General features: G+C 46.4%; 1 protein-coding gene across 1 annotated transcript in view; it reads left to right on the top strand.

Annotated features, from left to right (window-relative positions):
• Nucleotides 1–16493, top strand: part of LOC142244156 (chloride channel protein D-like) — a 265090-nt gene that overhangs the window by 129798 nt on the left and 118799 nt on the right. The gene's annotated exons all lie outside the window — the stretch shown is intronic.

Raw genomic sequence — 16493 nt, 5'->3', positions numbered from 1 at the left:
CTTTCCCATGTCTGTCTCTTTCCCCGTCTGTCTCCTGTCTCTTTTCCTGTCTCTTTTCTTGTCTGTCTTTTTCCATGTCTTTGTCTGTGTTTTTAACTGTCTGTCTCTTTCTCTGTATGCCTGTCTCTGTCTGTCTCTTTCCTTGACTGTCTCTATTTCTCGGTCTCTTTCCCCAGCTGTCTCTTTCCCCGTCTGTCTCTTTCCCCGTCTGTCTCTTTCCCCGTCTGTCTCTTTCCCCGTCTGTCTATTTCCCCGTCTGTCTCTTTCCTCGTCTGTCTCTTTCCTCGTCTGTCTCTTTCCCCGTCTGTCTCTTTCCCCATATGTCTCTTTCCCCGTCTGTCTCTTTCCCCATATGTCTCTTTCCCCGTCTGTCTCTGTCCCCATATGTCTCTTTCCCCGTCTGTCTCTTTCCCCATCTGTCTCTGTCTGTCTCTTTCTAGGTCTGTCTCTTTCAAGGTCTGTCTCTTTCCCAGGTCTATCTTTTTCCCCGTCTGTCTCCTGTCTCTTTTCCTGTCTCTTTCCCTGTCTGTCTTTGTCCATCTCTTTGTCTGTGTTTCTTCCTGTCTGTCTCTTTCCCCGTCTGTCTCTTTCCTCGTCTGTCTCTTTCCCCGTCTGTCTCTTTCCAGGTATGTCTCTTTCAAGGTCTGTCTCTTTCCCAGGTATGTCTCTTTCCCCGTCTGTCTCCTGTCTCTTTTCTTGTCTATCTTTGTCCATGTCTTTGTCTGTGTTTTTTACTGTCTGTCTCTTTCTCTGTATGCCTGTCTCTGTCTGTCTCTTTCCTTGACTGTCTCTATTTCTCGGTCTCTTTCCCCAGCTGTCTCTTTCCCCGTCTGTCTCTTTCCCCATCTGTCTCTTTCCCCGTCTGTCTCTTTCCCCATCTGTCTCTTTCCCCGTCTGTCTCTTTCCCCATCTGTCTCTTTCCCCGTCTGTCTCTTTTCCCAGCTGTCTCTTTCCTCGTCTGTCTCTTTCCTCGTCTGTCTTTTTCCCCGTCTGTCTCTTTCCCCATATGTCTCTTTCCCCGTCTGTCTCTTTCCCCATATGTCTCTTTCCCCGTCTGTCTCTTTCCCCATATGTCTCTTTCCCCGTCTGTCTCTTTCCTTATCTGTCTCTGTCTGTCTCTTTTTAGGTCTGTCTCTTTCAAGGTCTGTCTCTTTCCCAGGTCTGTCTTTTTCCCCATCTGTCTCCTGTCTCTTTTCCTGTCTCTTTCCCTGTCTGTCTTTGTCCATCTCTTTGTCTGTCTTTTTCCCCGTCTGTCTCTTTCCCCGTCTGTCTCTTTCCTCGTCTGTCTCTTTCCTCATCTGTCTCTTTCCCCGTCTGTCTCTTTCCTCGTCTGTCGTTTTCCTCGTCTGTCTCTTTCCTCGTCTGTCTTTTTCCTCGTCTGTCTCTTTCCTCGTCTAGCTCCTTTCCCTTCTGTCTCTTTCCCCCGTCTGTCTCTTTCCCCGTCTGTCTCTTTCCCCGTCTGTCTCTGTCTGTCTTTTTCCAGGTCTGTCTCTTGTCTGTCTTTGTCCATCTCTTTGTCTGTGTTTCTTCCTGTCTGTCTCTTTCCCCGTCTGTCTCTTTCCTCATCTGTCTCTTTCCTCGTCTGTCCCTTTCCTCGTCTGTCCCTTTCCTCGTCTGTCCCTTTCCTCGTCTGTCTCTTTCCTCGTCTGTCTCTTTTCTCGTCTGGCTCTTTCCCCTTCTGGCTCTTTCCCCGTCTGTCTCTTTCCCCGTCTGTCTCTTTCCAGGTCTGTCTCTTTCAAGGTCTGTCTCTTTCCCATGTATGTCTCTTTCCCCGTCTGTCTCCTGTCTCTTTTCCTGTCTCTTTCCCTGTCTGTCTTTGTCCATCTCTTTGTCTGTGTTTTTTCCTGTCTGTCTCTTTGTCTGCCTGTCTCTATCTGTCTCTTTCCTTGACTGTCTCTATTTCTCGGTCACTTTCCCCCATCTGTCTCTTTCCCCGTCTGTCTCTTTCCTCATCTGTCTCTTTCCTCGTCTGTCTCTTTCCTCGTCTGTCTCTTTCCCCGTCTGTCTCCTGTCTCTTTTCCTGTCTCCTTCCCTGTCTGTCTTCGTCCATTTCTTTGTCTGTGTTTTTTTCTGTCTGTCTCTTTCTCTGTCTGCCTGTCTCTGTCTGTCTCTTTCCTTGACTGTTTCTATTTCTCTGTCTCTTTCCCTGTCTGTCTCTATCAAGGTCTGTTTCTTTCCCCATCTATCTTTGTCCCTGTCATTCTGGCTGTCTCCTCTTTCCCTTTCTGCCTGTCTCTGTCCCTGTCTGCCTGTCTGTCTGTCTCTTTCCCCATCTGTCTCTTTCCAGGTCTCTCTCCTTCCAGGTATGTCTCTTTCTCCGTCTATCTGTGTCTGTCTCTTTCCCCGTCTGTTTCTGTCTGTCTCTTTCACCGTCTGTCTCTGTCTGTCTCTTTCGCCGTCTGTCTGTCTCTATCTCTTTCCCTGTCTGTCTCTCTCTGTCTGTCTGTCTCTCTGTCTCTTTCTCTCTATCCGTCTCCCCACCGACATCATAATACCTCACACATAAGCTTTAACAATGTCCTTTGTTCCTATAGCAACCACTCACAGCTCCTATTAATAACCTGTAGTTCCAGGCTCCATTAACTTTAATGGAGGCATGTTTTTTGAAGAGTAAAGGCCCCGTCACACTAAGCAACATCGCTAGCAACATCGCTGCTAACGAACAACTTTTGTGACGTTGCTAGCGATGTTGCTGTGTGTGACATCCAGCAACAACCTGGCCCCTGCTGTGAGGTCGTTGGTTGTTGCTGAATGTCCTGGGCCATTTTTTAGTTGTTGCTGTCCCGCTGTGAAGCACAGATCGCTGTGTGTGACAGCGAGACAGCAACAACTAAATGTGCAGTGAGCAGGAGCCGGCTTCTGCGGAGGCTGGTAACCACGGTAAACATCGGGTAACCAAGAAGCCCTTACCTTGGTTACCCGATATTTACCTTTGTTACCAGCCTCCGCCGCTCTCACTGTCAGTGCCGGCTCCTGCTCTGTGCACATGTAGCTGCAGGACACATCGGGTTAATTAACCCGATGTGTGCTGTAGCTAGGAGAGCAAGGAGCCAGCGCTAAGCGGTGTGCGCTGCTCCCTGCTCTGTGCACATTTAGCTGCAGCACACATCGGGTAATTAACCCGATGTGTGCTGTACTAGGAGAGCAGGGAGCCAGCGCTCAGTGTGCGCTGCTCCCTGCTCTCTGCACGTGTAGCTGCGTGAGCTGGTAACCAAGGTAAATATCGGGTTGGTTACCCGATATTTACCTTAGTTACCAAGCGCAGCATCTTCCACGCGGCGCTGGGGGCTGGTCACTGGTTGCTGGTGAGCTCACCAGCAACTCGTGTAGCGACGCTCCAGCGATCCCTGCCAGGTCAGGGTGCTGGTGGGATCGCTGGAGCGTCGCAGTGTGACATCTCACCAGCAACCTCCTAGCAACTTACCAGCGATCCCTATCGTTGTTGGGATCGCTGGTAAGTTGTTTAGTGTGACTGGACCTTAACTGTAAAGCGCGGGTTAAATTTTCCTGTCAAAACATAGTCTACGACGTTTCCTGGGTCACATATGGCGTCTGTGCAAAATTTCGTGATTGTAAATGCGACGGTGCGGATTCCTTTAGCGGACATACACACACATACATACATACATACACTGAGCTTTATATATTAGATTTACAGCTCACTCCTTGGGTTAATGGCTAGTGCTGAAGTCTTGCAGCAGTGGCTGAACATTTGAAATGCGTATAATCCTTTTTCCATTAGAACTTGTAAGTGCTGCTCTGAAGCTGGCCAGGTTCGCTCCTGGTCTCGGCCACAATCACTGCCACCGAGTTTCCGATGCTGCAGAGGCTTCAAGAAGCCACATTGTACTACACAGCAAAGGCCAGCGACACAGTGATGCTGTGTTTAAACTGTCGATCAAGCAGGAGCGCATGGCCCTCAGCAATCAGAAATTAACATTTTTTTTTTAGGTACAGAGTTTGCAAGATAGCATATTAATGAACTTTATTATCTTCCCAGCAACAGTCAAGTTGGCCAAAATTGTACTGCACACTTTAAGGGTTTGTTTAGAATTACTATTGATTTGTCGTACATTGAACAGCACTAAATATGAGGCAAAATCTGTTCTGGAAAAAATGGAGACCATTATTTATTTTATTCACTTATAGGCCCTGCACCCACGGGAGAAGATACCTGCGGAATTTTCTGCAGGTATTTCCGCAGGTTCACGCAGCAGCTCCCCGGAATCCACAGCTATCCGTTATTGCGAATTTAAGAAGGAATTGTTGCAGTATACCTGCGAAAAACGTGCGGAATTCGAGCATTATTCCTGCGGATTTCCCCCCTGTATCTACATAGTAGAAAGGCAGGAAATCCGCAGGAAAATCCGCAGGAATAATTGACAGTTCTTTGCGGCTGCGGGAAATCTACAGCATTTTCCGCAGGTGCAAATTCCACAGCATTAAAACAGTCTCCCCAAATCCCATAGGATAACATGGGGAGTGTCTGTACTTGCACAAACCTGTGGATTCATCTGGAAAATCTAGAAAATCCACAGGTATTTTCTCCCGTGGGCACAGGGCTATATAGCGCCATTAATTCCACAGCGCTTTACAGATGTCGGCATCGCTGGTGTACCGGTGTACCGCGAGTGCAGTGCGATTTTACTCTCGCCCCATTGACTTGAATGGGTGCGAGAGAAACAATGATCGCATTACAGTCGCAGCATGCTGCGATTGTTTTCTTGGTCCGATTAGTCCTGAGAAAATAATCGCTCATGTGCGCTGACAGACAGGCTAATATTGGTCTGAGTGGAATGCGATTTTTTAATTGCACTCCACTCGCACCGTTTTTCTAGCCGTGTGTCTTAGGCCTAATGATGATCTACTGCTGATTAAACAGTAATTTTATCAAAACTACACTAAGCAGCTCAGTAAGTGACACAACGCTGGAATCAGGGTCTCTGCCCCTACGTTATGCCACTCTCAGATTAGGTGGCAAAAACCTGGTGACAGATTCCCTTTATCTAAATGCTTCAACTTTTCCTATAAGATGAGATATGTGGAGATATTTTCTCATAGGAATTACGGTAATAGAAAATTATCTTTCCATACAATGCAATCTGGACACTTAAGGGGAATTTATTATCTCCTTTCAAATTAACTATAATTAACTCTAATGTACAAATTAACTATAATGTACATTGTAGCTAAAATCTACACGACTTCACGCCTGGTGCAACTTTTCATTTAATGATACTTGGCCAGCCCAGAAGATGGGCATCATAAAAAAAAATAATAAATTTGGTGCATATAAATCCATTGAGCTTGTCATATGAAGCACCGGTCTTGATAAAACAATCCCCCTTTATCTTTTCCAAGAACCTGCATTGCCATGTGCTGCTGTGTCTCTGCTCCACCATCATCCATCATTGATCCCTATGGAGATTTGAGGTTACATCTATAAAAATCAAAGAGAAATTACGAGCTGGAAGGTTCATGTTTTCCTAGAATATGAAGTTCAGACCCCCCATTATTATTGCTCCCCTGCACCCTGTTATTATAGGTACTGTTCCCAGTATATGATATACGCTGCTCATTCTGCTCCGTCACATCCCTCTGTAGAGATGATTGCCAGCGACACTGCCGTGGTGTGACCCAAAAATGAGTAGTAAAACATGAGACAACTATATCAATTTGGTATTGCTGCAGTCATTGCTGCAGTCATATTCACTCATTCACTGAAGACTGTCAAAATGAAAAAAAAACCCCAAACAATTGAAGACTTTCTTGCTCTTCCTAAGCAAGAAAATGTTGACTTTTTTAATGCATTATATGTACTTATAAATTGTGCAATTAAAATATACATCTTGTCCAGCAAGAAAAATAGTGATAATACCAGGCATTGTTCTAAGACTATTAGGAAGAAAAATAATAAAAAATTGCTGTGTCCTCAAGGCCAAAAATAGCCCCATTCGGTAGAGGTTAAATGACGTCAATAGTATTATGAACGCATGAACTATTGGAAATATCTTATCCTCTATTTAACCAGATAATGACTGGTGGAATTTACACGTAATAATAACATCCCCCTCTGCTGTGTGTGCGAACCATCATGTGGATTTACTAGGAAATGTTAAACATGAGCTATAGTTAAATATTAGTATAAAGAAGCTCTTTACTTTTGTAGTATTTTGTCTGTTTGCAGCTGCGGTCACTGTCATTTTCTGGCTATATTTCCTCCGTGCTAATTCTGCTGCCACAACAGATATGATGGATTCTCACCGTACACAAGTGCAGTAACAGACCCCATGTGTGAATCAATCTGTCATCCCACCATGGGAAACCTACGTGATTTACACTGTCAGATATGATTCTGGGTGGTAGACTTCAGGACGTGCGGCTGATGTTACTGTGATATTAGTCAATTAGTCAACGTCGTCTTTTTTCCATATACTAATTTATTGTTCATTATTTCAATATACTCCTCTATTCCTGTCCATGTGGCGGTTCTGTTTAGGCTCAACATTTACTTTATCACTTTACAAGTGAAATGATAATTTAGAGAATTTTTAGCCGCTATTTTAAATGGTGGTAGCATTGTCACTATTACCTTGGGAAACTAGTTTATATTATTATTATATATAGAATTTCTTGTCTTGATGTTGATTCTTGGAGGGTGATTCGTTAGGACTGGCGTAGTGCACATCAGTCTTAATGACGCTCGCTGGAGTCAACTGACCTAATTCATTAAGCGGTGTGAACCATTTAATGAGTCAACAGCGTCTGAAATCCAGCATGGCCAGCCGGGGACTGGCGTACACTTCTAGAGTAAGTTACTCCACTTTAGTGTTGTAATTTACGATGAATTTGACAGGCCTCATCTGCTCACATCCATACTGACATAACTGGCCAGCACTGGCGTGTAAACGCTAAAAGTTGCAATATGTTTGTGCAACTGCTGAATCTAGATTAAAGGCAATCTGTTGAGAGATTTTTACTATGTAAGCAGAAGCCAGCATGCTGCATGGGTTAAAACATAGAATTTAGGGATACATGTTGTATATTTCATATGTTTAAGTGACTCGCCCCAGGGATATGGGGTACTCGGTCCCGTGGCAGCCTGGATGTTAGGCCCTCCGCAAGTGGCGCCAGGCCCCAGGGAATAGATGATTTTGTTGGGCACGGAAAGACTGTAGGCCCCACAAGGGATTGCAGTGTGACTGGTTCTTTTTACTCACAGCGTTGTTATGGCTGGCAACCCGATGAAGGCTGGTCCTCCCCACTGGTCCCCTTAGTTCCAGTGCCGGTGTGATGACCTGGTGGCTGTCTTCCCCTGCACCTGTCTCTGGTAGTCTCTCAGTCTTAGTCCGTATAACAGGTAGCTTGAACCCTGTGGGGTCGGTTTCTCTGATCCTGCTCCCTGGTTCTCCCATTGCTACTGTATCCCACACTTTAAGGCCAGTGAGGTCCTGGATGGTCCCCTCACTGTGCAGATTTTATCAGGTCTGCCTGGAGCGTTTGCCTGACCTAGGGCTTTGTACCCCGTTGGTGCTATGGTTCCAGAAGTACTCCACCGGCAACCACACGCCTGGGCCCTCAGGTCACCGTTACACTCTCCTGTCAGTACGGTTGCGTCCGTCTGCTCTCACTTCCATTTACTGACTGTCTGACCTCTCCCCCCTGGTTGTCTAGTGCAGTGTTCCCCAACTCCAGTCCTCAAGGCCCACCAACAGTACAGGTTTTTGGGATTTCCTTAGTATTGCACAGGTGTTAATGTAATTACCTGCCCAGGTGCTGGTTCCAACAGCAGTGCAATGCTAAGGAAATCCTGAAAACATGCACTGTTGGTGGGCCTTGAGGACTGGAGTTGGGGAACCCTGGTCTAGTGGACTGGATCGGCTCCATCCCTAGGTGGCCATCCATTGGGCCCAACCCTAGTCTATTACCAGTCTTTGGGAATGGGGAAAAACAGGAATTTTAATGTGTTTTGGTGTTACCTGCACTGGTCTTCTAGGTCCCTGGGGGTAGGCCGTGCGTCCTGGCTAGGATGCAGTTCCCTGTAGCTCCTGATGGCTTGTGCGGCGCTACATAAGCAGCAGGACTTATCATTGCTCCGACTACAATGTCAAGCTCAGGGCAGTCTAGTACGCCCCCTCCTGTGATTGACACCTTACTGTCACTGTACAATCTCTTTAGAGAGCCTGATGTCAGAGTGGAAGCTTTCTTAGCTCTGCTACATTGCTAAATGTAAAAATTAATATTGTGTCAAAACGGCTGCACCCAGTAATCTAAGTGATATATTATTAGATTCAGGATCACTTTGCCTACATTATGCTGCTCTCAGATAATATAGCAACAACCTCCTGACAGATTCCCTTTAAAGGGAATCTGTCTGCAGGTTTTTGCTACCTCATCTAAGAGCACCAAGGAGATTCTGAATCTGACAATCTATCACTTAGATTACTGGGTACAGTCGTTCTAGCAGAATCTGCATTTTTAGTTTTAGTCATGTAGCCAAATCCACAGAGCTGTCCAGGCTGTGAATAGAGATTTGTACATTGACAGTGAGGTGTCAATCAGAGGAGCGATCGTGCCAGAAAACATGGCACATTCCAGCTAGCCACAGCAATGATAAGGGTCCGGCTGCTAAAACAAAGATAGCAAATAAACAAAAGATGACAGTGACAACACAAGCATGCCTGAACTTTCTGTTTTAACCCTTACAGCATGCTGGCTTCTGCTTACATAGCAAAAACCTGCTGACAGATTCCCTTTAAGGTGTTTATGTCAGATTTTTGCCAGAAGCACCTTAATGAACTGCCCCCACAGTCTTCACAGGTGATTTAATTAAAAAGGAAATGTATTTAGAGTAAAAGTTACAATGAAAGACAATGAAAAAGGGATAGATAAAAATATGAGGTTAAAGAAATATGTGCACGGAGACCAAAGGGATATAGGTCTTGCTTGCTCCACAAAGGGTGCAATATTCCTGTAAATATTCTGGCACACAGCCCTGAATTTTGCACATGCCCAAACCTATTGGCTATTACGCAGAGTAAGTTTTGTATAAACAATTCCTAGGATTTCAAGGATTATTTTTTTTCCTAAAAAGATCAACATACGGTTCTCATACTGATAGCAGGATCCGTCTTGTCCTTCAGGTATAGACTGTAAGTCTGCGCTCAGCCATTGTTTTTCAAAACATTCTGCACAGCTGAACAGAGGAATGTGCAGTCTAATAAATACTAATAAGAGCATGATTATCAGTCAAGCTAAGCAAAATTGCAACTAATTGATTATAATAGGTATATTGATTATGTGTTTCATCATTGCACACACATATTTAGCACATGAATGGGACAATGCCCAGAACAACCGCTTCTAAAGGTCCATTTACACTGTGCTAAACAATCGATGATCAATAAATTGTTGGCTTGTTAGGGGTCATTTAGTGGCCTGTTTACACAGACTGACCACACTTCAGATTTCTGAACAGTCAGTAATTCACGTTCCGTGGACATCAGCTGCTAATGTTCTTGGTCCTGTTCCCTCAGGACAATGTGCTGCTGAGAACAATGATTTTTGTGCAAACCAAGTGATAATTTCACCCGACAAATGAGTGTTTCACTTTTCATTTGATGATCGGCATCCTGTTTACACTGCACTATTATTGTGAAAAGAGCATTAGGAACATGATAATCATGCAGAGTAAAAGGACTTTAAAGGGAGCCAACCAGCAGGTTTTTCCACATATACAGTACAGACAGTGCCATACTGGCTGTAGGATGCTGATTCAAATCATACCTTCAGTTTAGAGATTGGAGGCTAGATTGGAGAAAAAACCTTTATCAGAGCATCAGAAATTACGTAATTTATGCACAGCCTTGAGCATCGGGGTGGGACTTTGTGGGCCGGGTCCTCTGGCATGATTCCACCTCCTGCTTTTCCTCCTTTTTTTTAATTTAAATTTTTAACCTCTACTGCCATTACCGATGTTGACGGTGTGTGTGCATTGCTAGTGTGATATTATCATTAATTAAATTGGTCCTGACATTTGCGTATGTGGCATTTTATTGATGATACGAATATGAGTGGCAACAGCACGTGTGCAGATTTAATTATTTTTTTTTCATCAGCGCATGCGCTGCCGCCACTCATAATCATCTCCACAGTATCCTCAGAAATATGGCACTGGAAATCGCGGTAGGCTTATGCGCAGATGCTCGGGCCAATTTAATTAAAGATAACGTCACACTAGCAATGCGCATGCACTGCCAACAGCAGTAATGGTGTGTCGCCCAGGGTTATGGGGTACTCGGTCCCGGACGGGGTATAACTGGGGAATGTCACTTTGGTAGCGTTGCCTGGTCCCGTGCCCTGGTTGCTTTTTGAAAAGGGGAATATTTACAGGGGATTAGAATAATGTTCACACGTGACGCCACTTGCGGTTTTGCGGCTATGTAGATAGAGCCACCTATGCACAGTTCCTGCTGCTGGGGCTGGTATTAATGGCAGCCTGGATGTTAGGCCCTCCGCAAGCAGGGCCGGGCCACAGAGGGTAGGTGATGTGACGGGTGTCGGAAGAAGGTAGACCACACAAGAGGGTTTCAGTGCAACTGGTTCTTTACTCACTTTCTGGTGGCAACTGGTCACCCGAGGCCGGCTGGTTTCACCTTCAGATCCCCTTAAGGCTACTTTACACACTGCGATATCTGTCCCGATATCGCTAGTGTGGGTACCCGCCCCCATCTGTTGTGCGACACGGGCAAATCGCTGCCCGTGCCGCACAACATCGCCCAGAGCCGTCACACATACTTACCTGTCCGGCGACGTCGCTGTGACCGGCGAACCGCCTCCTTTCTAAGGGGGCAGTCCGTGCGGCGTCACAGCGACGTCACTGAAGCGTCACTGAACCGCCGCCCAATAGCAGCGGAGGGGCGGAGATGAGCGGGGCGTAACATCCCGCCCACCTCCTTCCTTCCGCATAGCAGCCGGGAAGCAGGTAAGGGGAGCTTCCTCGTTCCTGCGGCGTCACACGCAGCGATGTGTGCTGCCGCAGGAACGAGGAACAACTTCGTTACTGCTGCAGTAACAATTTTTAAGAATGGACCCCCATGTCGCCGATTAGCGATTTTGCACGTTTTTGCAACGATGCAAAATAGCTTATCGGTGTCACACGCAACGGCATCGCTAATGCGGCCGGATGTGCGTCACAAATTCCGTGACCCCAACGACTCCGCATTAGCGATGTCGCAGCGTGTAAAGCCCCCTTTAGTCCCAGTGCCAGTTCAGTAACGTGGTGGCTTCTTCCCCTGCACCTGTCTTTTGGTTGGTGGGTCCCTGTGGTGTAGAGCAGCTGGAGGTCCCCTCCTGGTGGTCTTCTACTGCAGTCCGTGTGACTGTAGCGTGAACCCTGTGTGGATGGAGTCTCTGGTCCTGTTCCCGGTTCTCCCTTTGCTGCTGAGTCCCAAACTTCAAGGTCAGGGAGGTCCTTGATGGTCCCCTCACTGTGCATGTGTTATCAGGCCTGCCTAGAACTTCTGCCTTACCTAGGGTCCTTTACCCCGTTGCTGTGTAGTTCCAGGAGCACTCCACCGTAGTCCACCAACAACTAACCGCCTGGGCCCTCAAGTCACTGTTCACTCCTGTCAGCACATCTGCTCACGTTCACTCTCAGTGCTCAACTCCTCACCCTCCACTGTCTGCCCCTCCCACCTGGTCAACTAGTGGACTGGACTGGCTCTACATCTAGGCGGCCATCCATTGGTCTAACCTTAGCTTTGTACCATTCTATGGGGGAATATTGGGAAAAACTGGGATTTTCTGGAGTGTTTGTGTGTTACCAGCACTGGTCTTCTGGGTCCCTAGGGGTTAGGCCCTGCATCCTGGTGGGGATGCAGTACCTTGTAGCTCCGTCATGGCTTCAGGGGCACTAGAATGGCATGGGGCGATGCAACATTTAAATAAAGAAAAGGAGCAAGGCAGGTGGAGGGAGCATTCAAGAGGACCCAACCCACAAACGCCCATCTTGATGCTCAAGTCACTGCCCTGCATAGCTTCCAATGTGAGAGCATTAGGAGTGATATGCTAATGACCCTCTCCTGAAAGTGTCATCCAAGGGTCATGCGACTGTGATGCGATCTTGTAATCGCATCACAGGTGCGAAGAAGAGGGAGGTAACACTTTCTCCCCATCTCCTCCGCTGTATGTCTCTGCGTACATCTCCCTGCAGTCGCATGACATGCGAATCAAGTGTGATGTTTCACACGCTCCCATAGATTTGTATGGGGGTGCGTTAGCCGAGGCTCACTGCCAAACGCAGCATGCAGCAATTCATTCCACATGCCACTATGGCATGAGAACTCAATCGCAGATGGACACTGCCCCATAGTTTTTGACTGGTGTGAGTACAATCCGATGTTTTATCGGATTGCACTCGTCCGTGCAAAACGTAAGTGGAACCGTACCCGTTGATAAAGGATTTTTCTGAAAGCCTCTGATCTCTAAACTGAAGGTATGATAAAAGTATAGAAGGTTATAAATAGCATAATCTTACAGGTAGATAGAAGAGCGACCTAGATTATTAGAGGAATGGGGCGGGCTGCAGTACCAAGACAGGTTATTAAACTTGGGGTTAGTTAGTTAGGAAAAACAAAGGCTTAGGGGGATCTAATCACAATGTATAAATATATGAGGGGACAGTACAGAGACCTTTCCAAAGATCTCTTTACACCTAGGCCTGCGACTGGAACAGGGGGCATCCGCTAAGTCTTGAGGAAAGAATGTTTAATCATAATCACAGATGAGGATTCTTTACTGTACGAGCAGTGAGACTATGGAGCTCTCTGCCGTATGATGTTGTAATGAGGGATTCACTAGTAAAATTTAAGCAGAGCCTGAACGCATTTCTTGAAAAATATAATATTACCAGTTATGTATATTAGATTTTATGACAGGGTGTTGATCCAGGGAACTAGTCTGATTGCCGTATGTGGAGTCAGGAAGGAATTTTTTTCCCCATTGGAGCTTATTTGACACATTGGGGTTTTTTTGCCTTCCTCTGGATCAACATGTTAGGCTACAGGTTGAACTAGATAGACTTAGAGTCTCCCTTCAACCTTAAAAACTATGAAACTATGAAACTATGATTTGAATCAGCATCCTAGTGCCAGTAAGGCACTACCTGTACTTTGTATGTGGAAAAACTTGCTGGTTCGTTCCCTTTAAGTGTGTGTCGTGCCGATATGGGAAGCTTTGTAAACAATTATTCTGTCTCTTCCTGGTAGCAATGAATCCAACCGCTCTAATTATCAGTCCCTTAGATAACTGTATGATTTACTCACACTACCGGCATCCACAGATAGCTTTAACTCAGCCCAACGATGACTTGTAGGAAGACAAGGAGAAACGCTGTAGTTTTCTTCTAGAATCTTGTATTAAGTACAAAGTAAAGGCAGGTGAAAAGGAATAATCTGTACAGGGTTATAGACATGTCTTCAGCAATGGTTCCTCTCTAGACTAAACTGAAGGAGAAGGGAGGAGCTTTCTATACAGAAGCCAACTAAGGGAGGTACATAGGGACAAACTTCATACAGTCAAAATCTACCTAGTAACAATAAGGAATTTCCTGATAGGAGTAAAAATATGCAATGCAAGAAATATATACAACAGGTTGTTCCCATTCATGGGACACAACACTCCCCGTCTGAAATCATCTGATTTTAGAAGTCCTTCCACGACGTAAGGAGTCAATCCTGTCCCTCGATGTCATGAAACCTGTAACGAGACAAGAGACAAACACAAAAAATGCAACGGTAATGCTCTGAATTCAAGTCCATGCTTGGTTGATGACGCATTGTCCTTGCGTAAATATGTAAAAGTAGAAAAATGGAAAAAATGAATTCAAGATCAACAAACCCATCTTCAGATTGGGGAAGCCGCAAACATGCCAACTCTTCCTCCAACCCAATAATCCAACGGTAAAGTTTTAGTCCAAAGGAAAAGTTTAAGGTTCAATTGGACACGGACAGTTGTGTCTCAGTACAGCAGGGGTAAGGAAAGGTAAGCTCCCCGCCGTGGCAGTATCCAACGACAAAGTTAGTTCATGTAACGTCCTCCTTCAGTAAAAGTAGCACGAGTTCGGTGACTGGACGAAAGAAGATTCTGGTTGAACTGCCCTTTGTCACCTTCACTTCTACCTTCCGGGTCTTTCCATCGTCGTTGAGTACAGCCTTGGTGATGAGTCCCATTGACCACTCGTTGCGATGAGCCTCTCTGTCTTTCAGCAAGACAACGTCTCCTACTTGCAGGTTAGGAGATGACTTCTGCCATTTGTGATGGCATGGAATCAGATGCAAATACTCAGTCTTCCACCGATGCCAGAACACATTGGACAGATGTTGTAATTGCTTCCATTGACGTCTGAAAATGTCCTTTTGATTGAAGTCCCCAGGAGGGACTGAAGCAGCTCCAATTTTCTGTGTGAGGAGTGTGGCTGGAGTGAGAATCATTGGGGCATCGGATGATACAGGAACCAGAGGTCTGGCGTTTATTATAGCGGATACCTCTGCGAGGAAGGTCACCAGCACTTCGTGGGTGAGAGGAAGTTTGTGATTTAATAGCATGGAATCAAGGATTCTTCGTGTAATTCCGATTATGCGTTCCCAGGATCCACCCATGTGTGATGAGTGTGGGAATTTGAACACCCAGGTACACTTGATGTCACTGAAGTGTAGTGAGCGGAGACGATTGGTCTAATTTCCTTGTCGGATTCTGGTTCCACCAGCTCGTACATGTCGCCGGCTTAGTTATCACAGGTCTCCTCGTATAAGATACTTGGAGATGTTAGCCACATGTTGTCGCCGAGTTTGGACGCAGCAGTGAGTCTCGTTCCTCGGTCAGCTGGGTTTTGTTCAATGGGAATATGGTGCCACAGTTCGGCATGATCTCTGTCGAGGATATTTTGCGTAAACTCGACAAAGTGTTTCTCCATCTCTGGTTGTCTTTTCAAGGTGCGTTTTAGAGAGGAGAACCTTGTGGTTGCTTGCTGGGAGTTGTTTTGCAACCTTGGCCTTGGAGACCGAAAGGGTAATGGGGCTACCCAACTGTTAGAGTCGTTTTGAGAGAACTTTTTATCCATAATCTTTATGAATCCCTTGTCTTTTCTCATTAGTGCCAACTTGTTGTCTTCGTTTGTAGACTCAAACACTGTTGACCCGAAGTCGTCATCCCAGGGATTGTATGCATCCGCGCAGTCGGGCGGCTGCTGTCGCCACCTGGTGTCGCTAAGCCTCTCTTTCATCCAGTAGTGATGCGGACATGTTTGAGAGCGAGTGCCGCGACCGTTTGGGAGGATGTGCGTCTTGTAGGAGGAGATCGCGTCGGGACTCTTCATTCTGCCCACGCAGACGTTTCCTGTGATCACCCAGCCTAAGTCGTAGCGCTGAGCGATTGGCGCGTCGTGTGGCCCGTTGATTTGTTGGCGTACTTTGTGTAGCCGGAGGATGTCCCTTCCAAGCAGAATCAGGATTTTTGCACTATGATCGAGAACTGGGATCTTGCTGGCGATCGTTCTCAGGTGAGGGTGGTGAAGAGCTGCCTCCGGTGTCGGAATCTCTTCCCGGTTAGCCGGTATCTGATTGCACTCGATGAGTGTCAGTAGAGGTATGTCTACGGTATTTTCAAGAGATGTTACCATGAGACCACTGGCTCTTCTTCCGCAAGCTTCTGAGATGCCGCTGCAAGTACCTAGTGTGTAAGGGTAGGCATTTCCTTTTAAGCCGAACAAGTCAAAGAGTTCAGACCTGGCGAGTGACCTGTTGATCTGGTCGTCCAGGATGCTGTACACCTTCACAGCCCTTTCTGGGTGACCTTTGGGATGTACCCTTACTAGGCATATTTTCGCACAAGACTTGTCCCAGAGATCTTCTCCGCAGACTTCGGTGCACGAGAAGGATACTGTGAGGTGATTTGCAGCTTGGCCTGTACTCTCCCCACCATGACTTGTGGTAGGAGAAAGTGTAGGTGCAGGATCAGGCTGAGATGGGTGGAGCGCTTGTACGTGATCCGTACTGTCACACTCCATGCACTTAATTGTAACCTTACAGTCCTTGGCAAGGTGTTCTGTAGAGGCACAACACCTGAAACATACCCCAAACCTTTTCAAGAGTTCCTTTCGTTCTTGAAGGGATTTCTTCCTGAAGCCAATGCACTTCTTCAGGGGATGTGGCAGTTTGTGAATAGGACACTGGCGGTTCGGATTTTCCGCCTTCCCGCCTTCATTTCCCTTGTCTGGTGCTGATGTTGGTGTAGGTGGTAGAACATCGGTCTTTTTGACTGATACTGGGCCCCTACATTTTCTGTCATTTTGATGAGTGCTCTCATACCTGGGAGCTGGTGAAGCAGAGTCGGTGGGTTCTCCACAGGTGAAGCTGGGGTCTGCCTTACGTTCCGCGATGCCGTTGATGAACTCGCAGAAGTAGGAGAATGGAGGGAAGGAGACTTGGTGCTCT

This window comes from Anomaloglossus baeobatrachus, chromosome 6 (genome assembly GCF_048569485.1).
Source record: "Anomaloglossus baeobatrachus isolate aAnoBae1 chromosome 6, aAnoBae1.hap1, whole genome shotgun sequence".
Taxonomy (NCBI): Eukaryota; Metazoa; Chordata; class Amphibia; order Anura; family Aromobatidae; genus Anomaloglossus; species Anomaloglossus baeobatrachus.
Note: the sequence above shows the minus strand (reverse complement) of the source record. Positions and strands in the feature narration are given on the sequence as shown.